We start from the raw sequence: 22,462 nt of genomic DNA on the forward strand, positions 1-22,462 counted from the left end.
TATATAAGAACTTCACATATATTTAAAAATGACATGCTCACCATTAGGGGGTTGGGACAACCTACAAGGGCCGACATATGGTCGCACCACCATCACATGACGACCGACAGAGAGGAGTAGGGGGTTCAACCGATGGGGGTGGGCCATTGGCCTAAGCCCTCAGAAAGTGGGCCCCATGTGGCCACATTATTTGGATATAAGGTGTTAGAGGACATTTAACGCGTCTGACGAATTCGCTTGAAATTCAATGAAATTGTCACTCTGTTAGCACATTTTGGGGAAAATTTCTAGGATGGTGCTAGATTTTGGGGAATTTTTGGTGCGATTAATAGAATATTGGGAAATACCAAAAAATTTTCAGTTTTTTACCAAATCAGGGGTATAAAGAGGCTACACAGGTGTTTTTTGGCATTCTGGAGCCATTAGAATGGGTTTTAGAGCTATCTGAGAATTATAAACTGATGTATTCACACTTTTGAGCATAATATAGAGGGCCAAACCATTGGAAGCTAGACCAAGGAGATTTAGCCTAGGAAATTTGAACTCCTTCATCATGTGTTATTGTGATCCTATTTATGATGATGTTTATGTTTGTTATATGTTATTTTCTAGTTATTTATTTATGCTAATTTGCACATACAATTTACATAAAAGCACGTCAAAAACCCACAATTAAACTTGCAAATAATCTCATGAATCCAAAAGGCACATTTAACGTATTCTAAAATGGATTTTTATCGTAGCAAAACTAATTTTCCCACTCAAATCAGACAGTGATACAAGATTAGTATTGACTATGTGTTCTTTAAATTTATCTTTGAAACAAAAACTTGTCTATCCAGTGTAAGACGTCCCACATGAATAAGGAATATCATAAAATTATGCACACATGGGATTGGACTTATCTTTGGCTTATCATTATAGTTTATTCATAGTTTTATGGGTTTTAAAAATGGTTTTAGTATTATTTTTGACAAGATCTGAGCGTAATAATTGTGATAAATTTTATATATTGGAGATAGACCTAGCCAAGGGGTTGCAATGATGAAATATGATAGTTGGACTTAGGGTAAGAGGTGGTGTTAAACATTTTATTGGCCTTATAGGAGGAATAGCCATTAAATTTGTAAGATTGGATCAAGTGGGCTTTTCTCAAAGCAATGAGTTGGGGAGAAAATATTTTAAGGGCTCTAGAGAAATGAGTTTTTAGAAATTATGATATTTCGGTTGTGTGGTGGGAATAAATCAAAATATAGTGATTAGTGTGAGCTTTGTTTCTATAGAATTGATGGGTTAGGAAGCCATCAGGATGTCAGGTGATAAGGACCTCTAAGAATGGGAGGGATTTGTGAGATACAATTTCAATGGTAAATCAAATATGAGGGAAAATGATGTTTAACTAGGAGAGAAAGGAATTAAGTGCAGGTAAACCATGTTTCCAGATGTCAAAAGTGGTATCAACAAAATGGAACCAACAATTGGGATTTTGATTCTAGGAGTAAAGATCTTTGGTTTCAAGTAATTCCATGAATATGTTACCCACAACTATATATAGGGAAGAACCCATCACAATATCTTTGGTTTTTTAATATGTGGTACCTTTAAAAGAAAACAAGGTGGATGAAAAAAACATTTAAGTTAAATTAAGAGCTTCAACATTAACAATCTCAGTGATCATTTCAATGTCCTTGAGAATAGGGACCTTAGTGCATATATGTATGCCCTTGCTTTTGAGTACAAATTGGAAAATATTTTATATAAGAAGGGGTATATCCTACTAATCGTTGCTTTTTGTGGCTAGATATCACCTAAGAGTAGGGGTAGGGGCAATGATAGCACTGATGATGGGTCTAAGGGGGATGACATGTCTATGAATTTATGACTATCCGTAGATTTTGAGGGTAAGGAACGTACGGGGATGAAAAAACAATTGAATGGAGGAATCTATATAGGAGAATTTTATACCATTCATTACATGATGAATTATGCAATTAATGGGGTTTTCAGGAATGATTTTCTAGGAGGATGAAATAGAAATATCAAAGAATTTTAGTCGATAGTCAATAGTGTTCATAGCAACCTAAGTATTACCTTCATCATCCTTGAGAATAAAAATATGGGGGTTATTATTAAGTTATTTAATGACTTGGACTTCATCTTTAGGATAAATTACGTTTTTCCATAATCTTGTCTAATTTCTTCTACAACATGAGAAGGAAGGCTTTTCTAAGCTAACGTGATAAAGTGAAGAATCTCTTCTTTGTAGATCCAACGAGGGGATAAGGAGAAATTGAACCCTTTATACAAGAGATGAAGGGATGTGGAATCAATATTGAAAATATATAGGTTAAAAATAAAAGGTAGTTTAGAAGGAAAGGGGGATGGAATCGAGGGTTTGAGATAAGTTTTAGGTGAAATGAAAAAATTAGGGGGAGATATAAAGTTATGGGGATGATTATTAATTTAATCATTAATAATTTGATTATTAGTTTGATCATTATTATTTTTATTAATTAGATCATTATTAATTATTGTTTTTTAATTGTTTGTTAGGAAATGTGAGTCCTGAGATGACTAGCACGCCTAAGTTTTGGCCTAAGTAGCCATGATACATGGACATATAAGCTATCAAAATAACCCAAGGATTGTACCTCATTAGGGAAGAACTAGCCCTTAGCATGACTGGACTTTTCTACAGAGAGTTTTGAATCATTAACTTTTTCACCATGAAGCATCTTAATAGAGCACCTTTTCATTGTATATTCTATGCCATGTGTACTTAGATCATTATTAATTTGATTATTATTAACTTTGTTATTAATTTTATGTTTACTAATGGTTGGTGTGGGTTATATTCTTTGAACGACTAGTCGGACGAAGGGGTTTGGGGATTACAGTGGCGATGACAACCGTACTTGTTTGTTGCACTGAGTGGAGTAGGGGGGTAACAAGGGGGGTGTAGCCCCCCCTATAAGGGGATTTTATGTGGGCAGTAGCCCCCTGCATTGGGTTGGATGAAATTCCCTCGGGAAAATTTTTTTGACCCTATATTAGGTGGGCAGACGTACCTATGGTTTTGCATGGATTTTGCACATGGTTTTGAGCATGATGTTTTTCTACCCGAGGCATTTTGTAGATTTGGTAAAGGTAACTATAATTATGTTCTAATAAAGGGTTAATGGATTTGGGGTTATGATTTCTTCAACATGTATATATATAGAAAGGAAATAATTAAAAATCAATCTCATAGTATCAGTTTTGGGATATAGGGGAAGGTCTCCGTGTATTTGTTTTCTATTTCTTTCCGTTGTATATTTTCTATTTTTTAAGAATTCGTTTGTAGGTAGTTTTTGTATAGGGTTAAAACCTACATTTTGTATCAGAGTTGTTTTCACTTCAACGGGATGTAGGTTTTAACTCTATACAAAATTTACCTGGAATCGAATTCTTAAAAATAGAAAATAAACAATGGCAATAGCATAAAACATAAAATAGATATACACAAAGAATTTCCCCTACATCCCAAAACCAGGACTACCATATTGATTTTTTGTTATATTCCTTTCAATGCTACAATACATATATATACATGCCGAAGCATCCATCAACCTCAATCCAATAACGCTATATTAGAACATAACCATAGTTCCCTAGACCAGATCTATGAAATACCATGGGTAGAAAACCATCATGCCTAAAAACATGTGTGAAATTCATGCACAAAACCATATGTAAGTCCGCCCACCTAATATAGGGTAAGCATTGCCTTAGACCCCATGTAGGGGGGCTACCACCCCCCTGCAAACCCACCAATGGGGGGGCTATCATCCCCACTATGACCCCCGTGTTGTGCCCGACCCAACAAAGATGAGGTTTGTGTCCCCCCTTGTAACCTTTTCATGCATGGGGATAGTCATGGAAAGAAACAAACACACACCCAACACTCTCCCACTTATTGTTTTATTTCCTCAAGAGGCCACAAGAGACCCTAGTCATTGGTCCAACCCTGTAATGGTCATTGTTTCTCTACACCAAGAAAAATTCTCAGTGCTCATAGACTTCACCAATGCATCTACGATATTCTTCAAAGTGTGAACCTTTACTAGAAATACCTTATTGTCCTCAACCATATCTCTCACAAAGTGATATTTAACATCGATGTTCTTTGTCTTTAAATTATAAGCATAGTTCTTTTCCAAGAAACTTTGACTTTGGTTATCACAGTCTCTCCTTATAGCTCGCTATACCAACCCCATATTTGAACACAATCTATACAACCAAAATGCTTCCTTTCTTGCATGTGTGGCTACCATGTATTCTTCCTCTGTAGTTGAAATTGCGACTACGAAATGTCTCTTACTCATCCAACTTACTGTACCTCCAAATAAGTTAAAAACATACCCGCTTGTAGATCTTCTCTTATCTAGATATCTAGCCTAGTTTACATCAACAAAGCCACGGATATCCAAAACTCTATCCAATCCTGGTCTCCCTTGGTAGCACAGACCGTAATCACTAGTGCCACAAAAATACTGTAAAACCCACTTCACTATTATCTAATGCTCCTTCTGTAGTTTTGACATAAACTTGTTCAATACTCCCATTACATGTGCAATTTCTTGTCTAGTATAGACCATTACATACATCAAGCTACCAATTGTACTTGCATATGGAACACGGGACATGTCCTCTTCCTCTTCTTTTTTCTTGCGACAATATTCAGTAGATAAATTTACACCTATAGGAATAGGAATCTTCACAGGTTTACTCTCATGCATATTAAACCTCTATAGCATTATCTCGAAATACTTCATATGGTTTAACGAGAGCTTCCTCTTTTCTTGATCTCATTTAATTTCCATGCCCAAATATAGTTTATAGCACTGATATCTTTCATGTCGAATTTGGAGGATAATTGATTCTTCAAATCCTTGATGATTTGTTTGTCATTTCCAATCAGCAACATATCATCCACATGAAAGACTAGATAAATAACAGAGTCACCAATTAATTTGAAATACACACAATGATCCGCTTTGCTTCTGGAGAAGCCCAATTCCTGTATAAATGTTCCGCTTGTTGTGTCTTGGGACATTATTCAACAAATAACTTTACACCTTCAGGAATAGGAACCTTCACTGGTTTACTCTCATGCATATTAAACCTTTTTGGTATTATCTTGACATACTTCCTCTGGTTTAGCAAGAGCTTCCTCTTTTATTGATCTCATTTAATATCCATGCCCAAAATAAAGTTTACAACACTGATATCCTTCATGTCGAATTTGGAGGATAATTGGGTCTTCAAATCCTTGATGATTTCTTTGTCATTTGCAATTAGCAACATATCATCCACATGAAAGACCAGATAAATAACATGGTCACCAATTAATTTAAAATACACACAATGATCCACTTTGCTTCTGGAGAAGCCCAATACCCATATAAAATTTGATACCAAATCCTTGGTGACTGTTTTAACCCATACAAAGTCTTTTTAACATGCATACCAGTTCTTTCTTACCCTTTACCGCAAAGCCTTCAAGTTGATTCATGTAGATCTCTTCTTCTAGATCCCTATGAAAAAATGTTGTCTTCACATCCATTTTCTCTACTTTAAAATAAAAAGAAGCAACAAAAGATAAAAGTAATCTAATAGAATCTACCTTGGAAACATGAGAAGAATATTTTTCTAGCACCTCAAAATAATATTTTTCTACCAACCGATCTTTGTATTTCTCCACCTTGGCTTCTACATTCGTCTTCTTCTTAAACACTCATTTTCTGCCAATGGGTTTCTTTCCAACCAACAACTCCACCAGATCCCAAGGCTCATTTTTGTCCAAAGATGCCATGCCAGCAACCATAGCCTCCTTCTAGAGTTTACCATCCTATGAATCTATTGCCTCCCTGACAGTTCTGGGGTCATAATCAATAATAGATAAAGAAAAATTTGAACAGAAGACAGATGGACTATACCTTTATGGTTGCCTTCTTTGTCAAACTGATCTTCCCATGGCTAGAGTTTTTGGCTCTTCATCATTTGTTTTCTCTTCTGTTGTAGAATGTGATTCTTCCTCTTTTACCTCAAACTCTATCCTATCAGTTTCCTTCAGTAGGAATTCATGTTTAATAACATATTTTACTTCTATAAATACCACATATCGGTTGTAGACATACTTGTTTCTCGGTTCCAAAGCTTATAACCTTTTAAAGCATCCTTCTACCCAATAAATATGCACCTTTGAGATTTACTATCCAAGTTGGTTCTTGTATCCTTTGGAGCATGTGCATATGCATCACATCAAAATACCCTCAGATGTGAAAGAGAGGGTTTCTTACTAGTCCATACCTCTTGTGGAGTCATATCCTCCAACGTTGATGAAGGTGATTTGTTGAACAAGTAGCATGCAGTCTTCATCGTCTCTACCCAGAATTCGTGTCCTAACCTGAAACCATTGACTATGCTTCTTGCCTTTTCCATCAACGTCCTGTTCATTTTGTCTACAACTCCATTTTTCTGAGGTGTGTATTGGGTAGTCCTTTTCTGTGCTATAACACACTTCTTAAAGAACTTTTCAAATGCCTTCTTGGAAAACTCTCCACTATTATCTGTCCTCAACACCTTTATCTTCTCCTCTGTCTAGTTTTCCACTAGAGCCTTAAATTCTTTAAACCTGTCAAAGACTTCATATTTCTTCCTAAGGAAATATATCCATGTATTCCTTGATAAGTCATCTATAAATGATACATAGTACATAGAATTACCCAGTGATGGAACCGAAACATGTCCAAACACATCACTATGCACAAGATCTATTATATGTTTTTCCCTCTTAGCACCATAGGGGTAACTCACATGATTCTTCTTCCAATATACACAATTTTCACATAAATCAAAATCTAGAGATAAAATAGACATACCTTCTACCATACCATTACCATGAATTATTGGAAGGCCCTTCTCTCCACTATGTCCAATCCTTTGATTCCATATAAAGGTATTTTCTCCATAGACAACTATATCTTTTGCTCCACTTTCAGAAACCATAGAACTGTTGCACCCATCAATAAAAATGCTACCTTGAATCTTGTACAGATTTCCAATCCGAACTCTCACATCAATTCGAGTCCTCCCTTAACCATCTTGTAAGTATCTTTCTCGAACACTATTTTTACACTTGCATAATCTAGTTTTCTTATAGTAACTAGATTTCTGGCCCATGCAAGAATATGAAAAAATCGGAAACTGTTCTAACCCTTCCACTTTGCAACTTCAGCTTGACTTTTCCACGACTCACAATTTCAGCCTTCCTGTCATCCCCTAGCAATACATCACCAACATCATATTTATCATACCCGTAGAACCACTCCTTATGGGGAGTGAAGTGAAAGGATGCACCTAAGTCAATCAACCACGACCCATGATCTACATGTGTACTTGCAGAAGAAGCCAAGTACACATCCCCACCTTCATTTGAGGCGGTTTTCACCTCTGTATATGCAGCATCATCAAATCCCTTCCTTTTCCCATGATACTTAGATCTACAGTCCTTTTTGAAGTCCCATTCCTTTCTGAATTTCTAACACACCTTTATAGGTTTTTCATGATATTTAGATCTCCTTGTAGATTTAGATCTCCCACTCTAGGATTTCTTTTTTTTTCTATTCTGGGATTGTCCCTGTATAGACAAGGCGACACCATTCTCACCCCCCATATGTTTCCATCTCATCTCTTTCAACAAAATGGATGATATTATTTCATCAAACTACAAGGAAGTCACATTTCTAACTATTGCAACAACCAGACTATCCCATGAATTTGGCAAAGAACACAAAAATCTGATGTACTTATCTTCATCTAAAATTTCTATATGAACAAGGAACAAATGGCTTACCACAATATTAAAGGCGTTCAAATGCTCTTTCACTGAGTCTCCCTCCTTCATCCTCGGGTTATACAACATTTTTCATAGGAACCATTTATTCACTAGAGACTTATATTGGTACAAAGTCCCTAACATGTCCCACAAAGCCCTTGCCAAAGCTTCCCCTATAAATTCAACAATACTAAATCTGAGATACCAAATGTATTGTGCTCTTTTCCTTCTAAGCCAACTTTGCCTAGTCTTCAACTAACATTGTGATTGGTTTAATACTCAAATGTACCGCGATCCACTGATATTTATCCACCAGCAGATTGTCCATCTTGAGTTTCCACATCTTAAAACTCTGACCATTAAATTTATCGATCTCTATCTTTCCACTTCTTGCAATATTCTTTCACAAAAAGAATCAATCCTACATATCTCCCACTAAACAAGGTTTACCACAGGCCCAAGAAAAACCCATTAGAAGTAATGGTTTCCCCTTGAAGCTAAAACAAATCTGATACCAAATGTGCGTTTTAACCCTGTAAAAAGATTACCTGCAAAGGAATTCTTAAAAACATAAAATAAAGAATGGAGAGAGCATAAAACATTAAATAGGTACACACAAATATTTTCCCTTGGATCCGAAAACCGAGACCACCAGATTGATTTTTCATTATATTCCTTTCAATGTTACAATACATATATATACATGTCGAATCATCCGTAAAACCCAATCCTTTAACCCTAGATTAGAACATAATCATAGTTTCCTTGACCAGATCTATAAAATACCATGGCCAGAAAGCCATCATGCCCAAAATCATGTGCGAAATACATGCACAAAACCATAGGTAGATCTGCCCACCTAATATAGGGTCCGAAAAAAAAAATCCCGGGGCTCTACCCCATACCCTGTCGAGGGGGGCTACTGCCTCCCTGGCTGCACCTAGAACAACGAACAAGTAGGGGCTATTGCTTCCGCTATATCCCCCCTTTGGGTAGGGCTAGTCGAGGAAAGAATATAACACATGCCCAATAGGGGACTCCTTTACCGCTGAAGTGTTTTTCTAGGGCCTGTGGTAGACCCTGTTTAGTGGGAGATCTATGGGATCAATTCTTGCGATGACAAAAGATGGTTAGTAGTGGAAATATAGAGATCAAAACATTTAATGGTCAGAGTTTTGAGTTGTGGAAAACCGAGATGGAGGATCTGCTAGTGGATAAATATCAGTAGATCATAGTAGATCCAAGTACTAAACCAACGAAAATGTCAGGAAAAGTGAGGTTGGATCGAAAGGAAAGAGGATAATACAGTTGTCTATTTCAAATTTAGTATTTTTGAATGTATTAAGGGAAGCTACAACGAAGGATTTTTGGGTCAAGTTATGGAATTTGTACCAATCTAAGTCTCTGGTGAACAAATTGTTCCTATAGAAAAAGTTGTATAACCTGGGATGAAGGGTGGAGAATCGGTGACAAAGAATTTGAATACCTTTAATATTGTGGTAAGCCAGTTTTTATCTGCTGATATAAAAGTTTGAGATGAAGAGAATTGCGTCTGTTTTCTATGTTCTCTACCAGATTCATGGGATAGTCTCATTATTGGAATAGATAGAAATGCAACTACCTTGAATTTTGATGAAATAATCTAATCCTTGTTGTCGAAGGAGATCAGAAGGAAAAATATGGACAGCTAAAATGGAGATGCCTTATCTATACAAGGAAATTCCTAGAATAGAAATAAAAATAATTCCTTTAGTGGGAGATCTAACTCTCCAAGAAAACCTTTAAAGGTATGTTGTAAATGCGGAAAGGAAGGGCACTTCAAAAAGGATTGTAGATCTAAATCTAGTGAGAAAGGAAATGGATCTAATGTTGCTCCTTCTAAAGAGGAAAAAATCACCTCAGATGAAGGTGGGGATGTGTACTTGGCTTCTTATTCATGTAGACATGTAGATCATGAGGCATGGTTGATTGAATCAGGTGCATCCTTTCACTTCACTCCCCAAAGGGAATGGTTCTGTGAGTATGAGAAATATGATGGTGGTGATGTCTTCTTAGGGGATAATAGGAAGCATGGAATCGTCAGATGCAAAAAAATAAAACTAAGGTTTGAAGTTGGAACACCTCCAGGTGTTCTTCATATTCCTGAACTCACAAAAATTTTGATTTTTGTAAGCAGGATGGATGATGCAGGTGTAAAAACAATGTTCGAGAAAGATACCTGTAAGATGGTTTGGGGAACATTGGCATTGATGTGGGGAGTTTGGATTGGAAATCTATACAAGCTTATGGGTCATACTGTTATTTATGAGTGCAATATTTTTGTTATTCTTAAAAGTGGGGCAAAAAATCTAGTGGTCTATGTAGAAAAGACAATGATATGACATCAAAGGCTTTGAAATATTGGAGAGAAGGGCCTTCAAATACTTCATGGTAATGGTATGGTAGAAGGCATGTCTAATTACTCTCTTGATTTCAATTTTTGTGAACATTGTGTGTACAGGAAGAAGAATTGGGTGAGTTTCCCCTCTGGTGCTAAGAGGGTGAAGGGGATATTAGAGTGTGTGTATAGTGATGTGTTTGAATATGTGTCGGTTCCATCACTGGGTAAGTCTATGTATTATGTATCATTTATAGATTACTTCTCAAGGAATGTAGGGATATATTTTCTCGAGAAGAAATCTGATGTCTTTGACAGGTTGAAACAATTTAAGGCTCTAGTGGAAAATTAGATGCAGAATAAGATAAAGGTTTTGAGGATAGATAATGGTTGAGACTTCTACAAGAAGGAATTTGAAGAGTTCTATAAGAAGTGTGGTATATCACGACATAATAATACTCCATACACACCTTAGGATAATGGAGTTGCTAAAATAATGAATAGGGTGTTGATGGAAAAGGAAAGAATTATGCTGAGTGGTGTGAGGCTAGGACAGGAATTCCATGCAAAGGCGACAAAGAATGCATGTTACCTGGTTAAGAAATCACCTTCGTTAGAGTTGGAGGATAAGACTCCACATGAGGTATGGACTAGTAAGAAACCCTCTCTTTCACATATGAGGGTATTTGGATGTGATCCATATGTACATGTTCCAATGGAGAAAAGAATCAAGTTGGATAGTAAATCAGAAACGTGCATCTTTATTGGGTATAAGGATGGTTTAAAAGGTTATAATATTTAGAAACCAAAAACAAGGAAGATTGTGTATAGCTGTTATAGACATTTTTGTGCCCTACAACCCCAAGCATGAAATGTCCATAAACCAAGGGCTCCTAAGTCCCTAAAAGTTTTGTTCTAACCTGTTATAGACATTTTTGTGCCTTACAGCATTGAGCATGAAATGCCCATAATATAAGGGATCCAAAGTCCCTAAACATGTTGTTCCTACCCCTAGAGGAACAAGGGTAACAAACCACAACAATTCACAGAAGTTCTCCACCTGAAACTGCTCAAAAACAAGTCAATTCAGGATCATGTCAACTGCTCCACTGACCATCTGTGCTGAATGTCAATGGCTCCACTGGCTACCTACGCTGAATGTCAACTCCAACACTGGCTACCTGCACTGAGCGAGATTGGACAAGTGGCAGGCTCATTCCTCAAGGTGTTAGAACCCAGGAAGCTTCCAAAATGACACTTGCCTCAGGGAATTCGACTGGTGATGAGTAAGAGGTTCCAAATCTCCAAGTGGAAGCAAGAACCTCCAAGTGGACTCAAGAACTGACAGAGGGAGAGGACACTAGTCAGATCTCAAGCTGACTCATCCTCTCTCCAAACATCTATATATGGATCTCTCCTCCATGAGATCTTGAGGCTGGAATTTTGTTATTGCAAAGAATTGTTGTTGGTTTGAGACTGGAATCATTTGGTGCTTAATGCTTTGAAGGGAGGTGAAGATAGGAATTTCATTCTGCTGGGAAGGAGATGCTGGATTGGAGCCCTCTGCGTTGTATCTCCTCCTGAACCTTGTTATTTATCAATAAAGCTATCTTGGTTTTCTCCTATATACTGATGTATCTTTGATGTATGATTGCATTAGTGTATTTGATTTATTTGTAATCCTGAATCATTTATGAATATGAATATCTGCCTTTGTGTTGTGTTCTTCTCTTGTTGCAAGTCGCTGTTCTCTTGTCGCAAGTAGCTGTTCTCTTGTGATCTCGCAGGAATCAAGTAGCTGTTCTCTTGGGAGAGCGAGGAGGCAAGTAGCTGTGAACACCCAAAGAGAAGAGGATCTGGATCGAGGGACAAACGGAAGACACCGATAAGTCTATTGATCTCTCCTCTTTCGCATTTCATAAAGGAAGAAACCAGAATAGCTGTCTCTGTTTGTTGCTAAGGCACTGTCACACCTTAGGTGGATAGGATCGTCCTGCATAGGCATTTTTCCCCACAACAAATTGGCGACTCCGCTGGGGATATTTAGTCATTTTATTTGTGTTTCTATCATTGTTTGCTTCATAGACTCAACAGCAACAATCGAACTGCTTCTGCTATTCTCAGTTGCAAAGTAGACAGTTGCTGCCTTGGTCCTTCACTGGATTTTGTCTATGATCTGAATGATGGACTCACAAATGATTTGATGATCCTTTGTGATATATCTTAGTACCCTCTCAAAGCATCCCTTTGATTATACCTTGCTTGTGTTTCTGATTTGGCCTGAAACCGTTGATTATTGAGCAATCTGTGACCCAGAACCGAGTGAGAAACGAGAGTTTCTCCTTCAGCACAACTGCTGTGAAGGCAGTCTGCATTTCAACGCAAGTCCCGTGAAGGCTACCTGCACTGAATGTCAAACCGACAGTGTTGAGGTTGCGCTGGACCAGTTTGGCCTTGTGCAGCTGGGGTTCTCTGCTCTCTGTTGCCCTGTTTTGATCTCTGTTTTTTGCAGCTTGTAACCAGCATAGGTACCAGTCTGATAACTCCTTTTCTCTGCTTAAATTCCACCTCCTTTTGTACAAAAATACTGTGAGTGTTTTTATGTGTTTGTGGCGTCATTTGCAGTTTTCCTTTGCATGAGTGAAATAATCATCCTGTAGCCCTTGATTCAGATCTGATTGACTGTGATCTTAGGAGAGAGTTCATTGGCTGTTTACAGTTGATTATACGTTTGCTTTTGCTTATTGGTTTGAGTTTGTCTCTTTTAAGTGTCGAAACAAGTGTTCATTTCGAAAGTCACAAAGTGTTGTAATCTCTTCTACCCTTGTTGATTTCGAAAAAAGTAAACTTGTTTGTATTTGTCATTTAAAAGCAAATTCAAAGTTGTACAAAAAGCTTTCTTTGTAGGCATCAATACTAAGAAAGTAGAAAACAAACACCTGCATTGTGCATTTGCATTTTGATAAGTTTGCATGCTTGATTTAGGAAAAGTGCATTAGAGTGTGCTGATTTCTCTTTGAGAAAAGATGGTGTCTTTCTTTTCCCTTAGTAGCTAGGATTTTCAAAGTTGAAAAGATAATAAATCTTGCTTATCATCTTAGACTGCATTTAGGAATTGTACCATACATCTCGTGGTGATCTTGAAAGGCAAACTTCTAAAAATATCAACTTAAAATAAACTGAATGAACCTAACAATGCTTTGCAACATAACGCACAACATAGAGGTCTAGGCTAGAGACGTGTTCTGGCGTCGTTAAGCCTGGTGACTGTCGATCTCGTGGAAGGTGGGTGATTCCTCCTAAGGGACGATAGCGCCAGTACGGATTGTGCTCCCACATACCGTCGCGTATATATTGGGAAACCCCTATAGGAATATATCCTTTATCCTTAGGAAGCCGTGTCGGCCGCCCTACTGATCGCAATGCACTGAACACAACATTTAGGGAGATCGACCGCCCGTACCTTAAAAAGTATTCTGCGGTTTTGCGAAAAGTTTGGCACACCCTCTGCCTAGAACTCCAAAGTAGTTCCTTTTGGCCTTTCTCAGACTCTATAACAGAAAAAGTCCATTCGAGCATTTGTCACTTCGGGCTCGTTAAAACATCGAAGGAGACTAGAGTCATCTTTAGCTTTTTCTCGACTCTTTAAAAGTGAAAAAGCAAGTTGTGTCTAAAGCGTCTAATAAATTCATTCAATTCGGAAACACACTTTCCCCTTTTGTATTCTAGTTGATCTAGTAATCCGCAATCGTGGAAGAAAGTCAATTGAAACCCCATCATTCGCGGAGGCTTACGAGTCAACCGTCTTTGTCTCTGGAATCGAAAACAGTACGGACAAAGCGAACTCGTTTAACCGGTTCGAAATCTCCTATCAAAGTTAGAACAAGTGTTCCGACAACATTTGAGATTCCGGTTACTCCAAACATTTCTGGGAACCCTGCCTCTATTGAAGAAGTTCAACAGCCACAGAGGGACAGTGACACTGATCCTAGTCTGAGAACAAATACTTGCGTAACTGAACCAGTTCCATCTGTAACCAGTCCAGAGAGTCTTGTTCCTCAAACAACTGTCATTGTCGAATCAACCACTTCTTCAGCACCAGAAATATTTTACGGACCTGACGGTCTTCCTCTTCCACCTGGTTTGATTGCGATAGAGGAAATTGTAGAGGATCTGCAAGCAAGTACTCCAACCCATTTTGGAGTAGGGGTCACTCTATTTCCTTCTACATCAGACGTTAGTCTATCACCAGTGGAAGTTCTTGTAGAATCGTTAGGCAATCTATTGGATAGACTCAAAATGTCTGAGCAACCGTCGACATCTAGGACTGTGTCGAATGACACAGCGACAACAGAACTCCCTGCCGTCACTCCGACGATGTTTGCCAGTGTACCATCTGTCCCAACTAGCTCGCAACCGCTAGAAGGAGTCCACCCAGGGACTATTTCGACAGTGTGGTCTATTCCAGTTTGTTCTTCCGGAGTAATATCCGGTAACTCTTATGTTGAGACTCGACAAATTGATCCCTATGGAGGTCAATTTGGGCCATCTAGTCCCCAAGGGCAAACAATCCCCTTGAGTTTCGGATTGCTACCGTATGGGGGGCAGTATGCCCTTTCATTACCCCCTCCCGAAGGGTACCCATATGGGAGTTCTCAACAGTATTCAAGTTATACTGGAGTTACGACAAGTGGTTGGGTACCTATTCTACCCCAACAGCCAAGAGTTGTGTATTCTATGCAACAATGTGTACCTGTGTCGAACATCCCAACAACGCCAGCTATTGTAACAGTGTCACAAGTTCAAACGATGCCTGTTGTGTGTCAACCTCAGATTTCTCAGGTTGTAATGCAACAGCCCCTTGACCCTGTGACACAACCACAATCGCTAAATGGTGGGGCGACACAGGTCCAAACGGGTACAATTACCCCACATCTTGGTCCGTCGGTTAGTATAGTGCAGCAGAACATGGCTTCACAACCGTGGCTGGTGCAATACCAATAGCCACAATTCCAGCAAGTGTACCAAGGTTCTGAGCAGCAGATCTTTGTGAACAGTGGACAACCGTATATTCAAAATGGTCAAAACCAACCGCTTTACAGTGGTCAAGTCCACCAACCGTATCAGTCATACCAACATCAATTACATTATGCTGGTATACAAAGGCCTACTGCTCAGGCGATCCCATCGTATCCTGGGTACGCCTCACCTAACTTGAATCAATAGTTACCATTCGTGGCAACTTTAGAATTACCGGATTTACACCGATTAACGAACGATCCAATTTCTTACGTCCCTTGGTGGCTAGCGATTCCTCACAAGCTTCCATCGAAGATTCCTAAATTCAACGGAAATCCGGGTGAAGACCCATCGAATCACGTGATGACTTTTCATCTGTGGTGTTCATCAAACACCCTCAACAATGATTTGATAAGGCTTCACCTTTTTCAGAGGACATTAACGGGTCCAGCGGCTAAATGGTATATTGAATTACCTAGAGCCTCTTTCGACAATTTCAGTTCCCTAGCCACGACTTTCTTAGCCCATTTTCAATTACCGATAAGGTATGAAACTGGAACAGATATCTTAACCAACTTCAAGCAGACGACCGCCACACATATATCCGATCATATACATGAGTGGCGTCGTCGTCGCAGGATGGTGAAGACTTACTTTCCCGATCAGCTATTAGCCGAATGGTTTATAAAGTCGTTACTTCCTGCAATAACGGAAGATGTGGCCAAGGGGGGAGTCGTAACAGAGGAGCAAGTTATTGCTCGTGCACAATATCTATACTTAGTATACACTCAGTCTGGCACGCTCTACGACAAAATACATGACGCTCCTAGATCGGAATTCTCAATTCCTCCTCCTCCTAAATCAAATAGTGACTCTCATGCCGGCGACGGTGTGATTGGCACAGTAAACGCGAAGTCGACAAAGGCTTCGTCTAAGAAAGCCCGTAAGACTTCTGATCAAAATGCAAAAGAAGAAATTCTTGCTTCGGAAGTAAATGCCGTATCGGGAGATAGAGGCAAAGAAACCAATCAACCAGGAAGCAAGAAGAAACAAAACAAAGGGAAGAAGAAGAAACATGGTGAGTCATGCCCTGAGAAAACTTCTTCAAACCCTCCTAGGAAAGGGAAACCAAAAACGCCATGTATGATATGTGACGAGGATCATTGGACAAGCAATTGTCCATACAAAGCTGAGCTAAAAAGGTTCTTCAAAAGTTCACAAACCTCAGCTGTGTTAACTGATCTGTTTCCCAACCCATGTCAAAATCTGGTTGATAGTGGAAATGCTTCCCCGTCGCAAGTGCTAATGTTATTGATCTCCAAGCAACAAAATGATGCTTTGATTTCGACGAGAAACAAAGATTACGAGAATCCGCAATTGTCGAACGACAAAGGTAAAGATCAACCGAGTAGTTCGACAACAACTTCGACAGAAGTTGTACCGCCCATCATTCCTAAATTAACAATAAAACCGCCAAAGGGAGTAGTACACAAGTCAACATTTAATCCTTGTGCCAGAGCGGTGCAGCATTATAACATAGTGGAAGATTTGGCACAATCGCCATCCGCTATGTCGACTCTTGAGGTATTACAAAATTGCCCATTCCAAAGGCAGACATTGTTATCGGTTATTGGTGGGGTTGATCCTAAGGATTTCAATCTTGTATCCTTCGACCATAAAGGATATGATCCTCAGTTACCAGCTCAGCTAGATTTCCTTATTCAAGTGAAAGCCCTCAACAAGACTGTTCATCGAACAATTATTGATGAGGGGGCATCTACATGTATCATGTCGATGAGTTGTTGGAAAACTTTAGGGTCTCCAACCTTATCGCGATCTTCGACAACACTAAAAGCATTCGACGGAAGGACGTACACCCCGTACGGAATCCTAAATAACTTGAAGGTTGAACTAGGAGGAAAAACAGTGGAAATAGATGTTGAAGTCATCGATGGGAATCTTGACTATAACATCCTACTGGGAAGACCATGGATATATGCCATGGCAGCTGTAGTGTCGACTTATTTTAGGAAGATCGCATTCCCTTTTCAAGGAGGGATTATGGTCGTCGACCAACAGAACTTCCTCCCTAATGGTTCACAAGTTACAGGAAGCATTCCCATGATCCATGGAAGCAACCATTCGCTTCAAGATATCGGAGTAGGCCTACTGAAAGACCCCACATTGATGGGAACTTTCGCGCTTCCACCTCCCATCTACATAGGAAATATAGCGTTGGTAGCAACCTGCAACATGATATCTTCTACGAAGGTCGCAGAAGACGATGTCAACATGGATCATGTGATGGTTTTGCCCCCAAGCCCAATAGAAATATTGTAGCAATCAATGTTTTGGGCATGGGAGGTGAACCCAAATCAACGCTCGTCAAGCGTTTGGGTAGATAGGTCTAGAGAATATGGTACCTCATTAGATCCTTGGTCGAAAGTACATGGGACTAACGAAGGAATCCTACAATCAATGTTGATTGATGGGACACCATGGAATGATTCCCACCATCGTTCCCTTCTTCCAGATTATGAAGAAGATACTCAACATGACCTCTATCACCCTTCAGTCTTTGAATTCCTATCAAATACTGTAAATACGGTGGATTCCGAGCGAAACCTATCCAATATTGAAGAAACTATAGCCATAAATATCTCGACTAAAACAAATGTTGTAGAGAATATTTATGTCGGCAAAGGTTGTTCTCCTTCTGAACTGGAAATATATAACGCTCTTTTTCGTGAGTTCAGAGATGTCTTTTCTTGGTCATATGATGAAATGCCAGGCATTGACTCGAGTATTGTTGAACATGAAATTAAGATGTATCCTGATGTCAAACCAGTAAGACAACGGCTTCGGTAGGTACACCCCAAGAAAGCCGCTGCCATTAAGGAAGAAGTTGAAAAACTTCTCCATGCAGGTTTCATCTACCCGGTTCCTCTAACCGATTGGGTATCGAATATTGTCCCTGTTATGAAGAAACAAGGGACAATTAGAGTGTGTGTCGACTATAGGGATGTAAACCAAGCTTGTCCGAAGGACAACTACCCTACACCCTTCATCGACCAGATAATTGATGAATGCGCCGGATGTGAAATCTTTTCATTTATGGATGGATTTTCCGGGTATAATCAAATAAATATCCGCCCACAGGACCAGTCAAAGACTGCATTTATTTGTCCGTGGGGCACATTCGCTTATCGAAAATTACCCTTTGGTTTAAAGAACGCAGGGTGGACGTTTCAGAGGGCAATGAATTATGCCTTCCATGACATCAAGAACATCGTTCAACCATATCTCGACGACCTTCCGGCTCATTCGCAAAAGCGGACTGATCATCCGCAACATTTAAGAGCGATATTTCTACGTTGCCGACACAACAAGATAAGACTCAATCCGCACAAATGTGTATTTTGCGTCGGTTCTGGTCGTTTACTTGGCTTTGTAGTCTCTAAGGATGGGATTCGGCTTGACCCTTGCAAGGTTCAGGTAATCATTAATTTGCCTCCACCTTCAAATTTGCTTCAGATTCAGAAACTCCAAGGGAAAGCAAACTTTCTGAGGAGGTTCATTCCAAATTATGCAGAACTTGCTAAAGGTTATACTTGTCTTTTGAAAAAGGATGTACCTTTTGTCTGGGATCAGGTGGCGCAAGCTTCCTTTGATGCTCTGAAAGATTCTCTAGTAAAAGCATCATTAATGTATGCCCCAGAATATCAAAGAGATTTTAACCTGTATCTGGCTGTGGCAGATACGACCATTGCAATGGTTTTAGTTCAAGAAGTAGATGGAATAGAACATCCTATATATTATTTAAGTAAAAACTTGAATGATACAGAAAGAAAGTATTCTTATGTTGAAAAAGTAGCGCTTGCAGCTGTTCAAGCGATTCAAAGATTTCGACATTATGTCCTCTTTCGAAAAACTACCCTTTTATCAGATTGCAACCCCATGACTTATATACTGTCGCGACAGTTGCTAGGGGGCAAATATTCGAAATGGATAGCGATCCTTCAAGAGTTTGATCTGGAATTTGTAAAATCCAAATCAAAGAAAGCTCTAGTTTTCGCAGAATTATTGTGCGATCTCCCATCGTCGTCCAACGATGAAACATCCGAAGAATCAATCGTGGATGAGAGTTTGTTTCTGATATCTGCAAGCAATGAGTGGTATGGAGATATCATAATTTATCTCCAAACCCAAAAGTTCAGGCCTAACACCTCTCACTCTGAACAGAAACGTATACGATACCAAGCTAAAGACTACATGATCGTCGATGATACGCTTTACTGTCGTGGTATCGATACAGTTCTGAGGAGGTGCCTTACCCATGAGGAGGCCGAAAAAGCCCTGAATATGGGGGGCATCAATCTGGATATGCAACAGCACAAAAAATCTTACGAGCAGGATACTTCTGGCCAACCATGTTCAAAGATTGCATAATCGCAGTCAGAAGTTGCCATGCTTGTCAAATTTTTGATAGCAAAACCAGAAGACCACCCGCACCTTTACAGCCAATAGTTGCTGTTGGGCCTTTCGCCAAATGGGGCATCGATTTCATGCAATGTAACCCCACCTCGACCGGGGGGCATGGGTATATTATAGTCGTCGTTGACTATTTTACCAAATGGGCCGAGGCGATGCCTACAATGGATAACACTAGCGAAACAGCTGCCCTTTTCTTTTTCAATCATGTAGTCGCCAGGTTCGGCGTACCATAGGCTATAGTTATAGATCATGGATCGCATTTTCACAATCACATGATGGTTGAATTAGCTGCCAAGCTAGGGCTATCTCACGACAGCTCTACCCCGTATTATCCGCAAGCCAACGGACAAGTTGAAGCGATCACCAAGGTCCTGAAGCGTATGTTGCAAAGGATGATCGAGGTTCACAAAAGAAGGTGGCACCTAATCCTATACTCAGCCTTGTGGGCTTACCAAACATCGGTAAAGAATGCGACTGGGTTCACACCTTTCCAACTGGTGTATGGCCTGGAGGCAGTCTTACCAGTCCAGTGCGAAATTTCGTCCCTTAAACTCGCAATCGACCTCCTCCCCGGAACTTCGGAAGAAGAGGCCCGTTTCTTGGAATTAATCCAATTGGATGAAACCCGTCGTGATGCCGCTTTGGCTAACGAAGCCCATAAGAAACGAGTCAAGGCGCAGTTCAACAAGAATGTCAAACCCTGTGTCTTCTCAGAAGGTGACTTGGTCTTGCTTTACGACCAAGAATCCGATAAATTGGGAGCAGGTAAATTTAATTCTTTATGGATGGGCCCCTATATTTTTAAACGAGTGTTAGCAAAAGGAGCCTACGAGTTAATGGATTATGACGGAATTCCACTGGCGCAACCCCGCAATGGGTTGTACCTCAAGCGTTACTATGCTTAAATAGTAACCTGTGTGCTTTTGTTATATTTTGTTTTCGCTAAAGTGTTTGTTTTGGTCGAGTAATCCACCTTTTTACATTTATTGCAGATGTTGAACCTTTCTGAGACATGTGTGGGATATGCTGACGGAACGAGTCGTAGTTCGCGGAACCTGTCCTCCGCGGCCTGGGCCATTTTTGATCCAAGCGGCGAGTTAGTGAGTTTCAGAGGTGTGTGTATTGGGCAATCAACGAATAATATCGCTGAGTATAGCGCGTTGATAGAACTCCTCTCTGATGCCATTACCCATGGTATACGCCGACTGATCGTCAGGCTAGACTCACAACTCGTGATACTACAACTCACTGTTATATACTCTGTCTGGAATCCAGCTATTTATCGTATGTTTCTAAGGGTTAAGATTTTGGAAAGACAGTTTGATTTAATTCAATACCAACACATTTCCAGGAACATGAACACATTAACCAACTCATTAGCAAACTATGTGTTAGATAGACATTTGCGACATTTATAAAAAGAAATGCATCATCAATGTTGTACAAGTGGATCATATAACTCAACCAGAATAAACCCCGAAAATCAAAATATATATAAAAGTTGTTTATCATTTACACATAATGTTCTGTAACCAAGACAAAAATTGGTTGCATGACCCAAAAACTCAAAAATGCTAGGGGGCACCCTAGCCTACTGATGCTCATGATAGCACGTCACGGCCTGTGCAATCATGCGCAAGAGACGAGTCCATCGTCTAGGCACACCAGTAGTATGCCGCTGCAACTGTAAAGGTAACTCGTCAATCCGTACATCCGGAATACCGAGAGTAAGGCTCTCAACCTGCTCCTGCACAACTGTAAGGGTCTCGGCCACGTCAAGGTCGTGAAGAATAACCCTCCTAGCAGGCTCCCCTGCCGGGGCAGCGACTGGCGGTCTCGGGCGAACTGCTGGACGAACAGGACCAACATCTGCAATGCACACAAGAGTTTGATTAAAGTCTTGATAGAGTAAAGCACAGAAACATTATGAATAAAAACAGTAAACAGTGATATGGTCGAAGATTTTTACCAATAGCGCCCCACTGTTCGCCATCCGGTAGCACCAAATCCGGATCACCTCGGAAATCCATGCCAACATATGGATACTCGGAATAGACCATCTCCTGACGCTCGAACCACCTGAAGAAGGTATCAGTGAAAGTAATCTGAGATTGACCAGCATGCCTAGACATGTGATCAACCCATCTCTGCATGCGTGGCTCGGTGGGAGAAGGCATGTCGAGTGCAATATACTGAGGCTGCATCAGTGGTATTTTCTCCAAGGCAAAGGCAGTCAAAATAGAACCAAATCCAAAGTTCTTCAGCTTCCTGTCCTTTACATTGGTCAACTGACTTTTCATCTGAAGAAGTACTGCATCACACCAGTTGAATACTTTCGGTTGGAGACACTCCAAGGCATGCTACACATAAGATCTGTTGGCGACGTGAAGAGATGCACTACCGGCCATCCTACCAATAGTATACAGAATAAACCTGAGAAACCTATCAGTAATCTCACGGATAACGACCTTGCCGTCTCTGCTCGGCTGAGATCCTTCCCTAAAATACTGGCGGACATAGTCTCTCACGGAGTCATTCCCTCAGGCCGAACCTGACAAAGAAATGGGGGCACCCCGCCTTGACAACCCGGTCAAGAAGTAAATGTCCACTATGGTCAAGGGGATGGATTTACCCCTAATCTAGAATACTTGGTTGATAGGATCCCAAGCATCAAGCATATACTGCAGTAAGGA

This window comes from Pinus tabuliformis, chromosome 3_2 (assembly GCF_031772625.1).
Source record: "Pinus tabuliformis cultivar Carrire ecotype Pingquan chromosome 3_2, CPIR1, whole genome shotgun sequence".
Lineage (NCBI taxonomy): Eukaryota > Viridiplantae > Streptophyta > Pinopsida > Pinales > Pinaceae > Pinus > Pinus tabuliformis.